Consider the following 3,060-nt stretch of genomic DNA (forward strand, 5'->3'; position numbering starts at 1 on the left):
TCATTAATTCTCTGCTAAAACTGTACAGTGAAGCACTGATTTCTTCCCCGCTACTTCCAGAAATTCAAACCCTTACAAAATGATTTTTCATACCATAAATAACTCTACACTCAGGAAATGGACCGACCCAAAACAGGGGATTGTTTAATCATTACTAATTGAAGATGAAAAGCCAACCATCACTAAAGGAGCAGCGTTACATTTTTTACTGTATTTTGTTGATGACCACTGGGAAGGCGAAAACTATAGCTGTAACTCCCTTTAATTCGCAACTGAAAACAAAAGTAGACCGTGTAGCTTATTTCATTGCATAACGTCGATGTTCTTCGTTTTAGATTTAGGCATTTCGGTCTTCGACCGTTCATTTCCTTTTTGCCGTTTGAATAAAAACTATCAATTTGAAACCTTTAGGCTCCGGCACACAAAAGCATCTTGTTAATATGGGGAACATGGAACACTTGATTTCTTTGTAACTGCAGATGTGCCGATTGGTTTGTCAAGTCACGACCATCCTGAGAAAAGTATTTTCACAGCTGTAGACTGTGATTCTTCAACTTCCATCTGTATAAATTCAGAAATACTGAGAATAAGTCGATTCTCAAAATCATTATCATCTTTCAGGATATCTTTATACCCATACCTCACAATACATCTGTACATATGGTATACTTTTGGGCCAATGCGACCAATAAGATAACATTATTCAACAGGGACAAATGGAACAGGAACTGATTTCATGCACACAAACACAAGTACTCGATGAAATGCAGGAAGATTTGTGACAAAATGTGAGAATATAGTAGAAACCCCTGTGACTAATTTGGTATAGATTAATCCAATACCAGGAACCCGCACAATTCCAAGGCTTGGTCCAAGTGTGAGAATCCATTTCATAGAAACCTTGTTTTGTAAGTCAAACATGTATTTTCTCCGTGTACCATAATGCCATACATACATGACAACCATAAATATTGCGGCCAAAGCAAGAGGAGCCCAACCTCCCTGTGGCACCTTCATAACAGAGGCTGAGAGGTAGGATCCTTCAATCCATCCAAAGAAGAGAAGAAAAGCAATAGCCCATACAAAATTCTTTTGCCATACAATGATTATAACAAGTGACATAAGGCATGTTGTCACAAACATAACAGTGATAGCAGCAATGCCATAAGCATTCTCAATTAAGGTGGTATCCATGAATCCTACAGTGACGGCAAGGCATAGAACCAAGAGAATCCAATTTATTTCTGGTATGTAAATTCGACCACAGATATGCCTTGAAGTGTGGACTATCTTGATACGTGGAAAACAACCCAAAGCATGGCATTGCTTGACGATTGAAAAGGTCGTTGAAATAACAGCCTGGCTTCCAACAATAGCAGCAACGGTGGCCACTACAAACACAGGCCAAAAAACACGCTCAAGTATTGAATCATAGAAAGTTCTGTCAACAGAATGAAAATTTTTCGAAAGAAAGGCGGATTGTCCCATGTAAGAGAGTATCAGACATGGATAGACAACTCTTGCAAAGGCAATTCGGATGGAAAAAGGAGCGAAGTGTCCAAGATCCGTAAACATCGCCTCTGTACCTGTAATACATAGGAGTATCCCTCCGAGAGAAATCCATTTATCTTTACCATTATTCCAAAAAAACTTGTACGCATAATAAGGAGAGAGGGAACGTAATATACTAGGATTCCAATAAAGAACATTGTATATGCCAACTGCGCAGATGCAGAATAACCAAGCAATCACAATAGGTGCAAATGTAAAGGCCACCCTATGAGTGCCAAAATGCTGTAGAGCAAAAAGGCCAATCAATATAATGCAGGCAAGAACCACCACCACACTGTCAGGAAGCTTTGAAGTGCGTACTTGAAGTCCAGATACTGATGAGAGAACAGATATTGCAGGCGTGAGAACACCATCACCTATTACCATGGAAGTGCCTAGTAAAACCACAACCAGTAAACCTGTGCGCAGTCTTCTATGCTTTTCCAGAAATCTCTTCAAAGGAGAGGTTCTTGTATTCTGAGCTGTCTGCCGTGTATTATAATATGTAGAAACTTCCTCATCAGCTACTTGTTGATTTGGAATCAAACTCAACTTCGCATGTCTACAAAGAAGTGAATACAATGCAAATGTTCCCCTTTCACCATTGTCGCTTGCACTCAAAACTATGACAACATACTTAACAACAGGGATTAAGGTCAACGTCCAAAAGATTAATGAAAAGACCCCAAAGACTGTATCTTCACTCATATAGTTACCCAACTTTCCATCAAAAGTACTTTTATAGACACATAGTGGGGATGTGCTCAAATCACCATAAACCACCCTAAAGATTTCGTATGCCAATAGCAAAGTTGATTTGTAGTACATCACCCGAGAAACCTGGAACAAATATATCTGGCTCGATTGATAACCTCTGAAAATGAGGCACCCTTGGACCAATGGACGGGTTGTTGACTCAACATACTGCTCTATATCAACCTCTAACCTGCACTCACGCTGCACCTGTGCAATCCACCATGCACTATCCTGAAGTTGACGTAATGGCTTCACAAGCTCATTAGTCAAATGTATTTGTTCAGATGATTTATCATATGGAATGAAACAACTTGCAAGTGATGCTATTTGATGATGATCCATCTCATTGAATGTGCCATTGAACATCAACTCTATCACAAGAAGTTCATCCCCTGTGTCAATGAGACATGTAGCCCGACCTTTCACTTGCACCACACCATCAGAATCAATGTGTCCAAGTCGCTTAAGCACTCTTGAGCGATTTTTTAACTCTTCCCTAAATTTGTGAAGCTGAGAGTCACGCATTTTCATTCGAAGTTGCTGAGCTACGCTATTTGATTTTGCTTTTCTTTGAAAAGACCTCAACTGGTGTTCATCCTGTTCAGACTTATGACAGGGATGAGCAAGCAACTTTTGCTTCAATGCTTTCAACTTCTAGTAGTGCCTTATCATGTTGAAACTGATGGAAACCATTCAATTTCAAATTGTCCCTAGGCGTGACTCATTAAATTTCAAATAGCTCAACCTGAAGGT

At 39.6% G+C, this 3,060-nt stretch overlaps 1 pseudogene; it reads right to left on the bottom strand.

Annotated features, from left to right (window-relative positions):
* Positions 1 to 501: 501 nt before the first annotated feature.
* LOC149202992 (potassium transporter 7-like) lies at positions 502 to 2,832 on the bottom strand (annotated as a pseudogene).
* Between the last annotated feature and the right edge of the window lie 228 nt (positions 2,833 to 3,060).

This window comes from Pinus tabuliformis, chromosome 2_1 (genome assembly GCF_031772625.1).
Source record: "Pinus tabuliformis cultivar Carrire ecotype Pingquan chromosome 2_1, CPIR1, whole genome shotgun sequence".
Lineage (NCBI taxonomy): Eukaryota > Viridiplantae > Streptophyta > Pinopsida > Pinales > Pinaceae > Pinus > Pinus tabuliformis.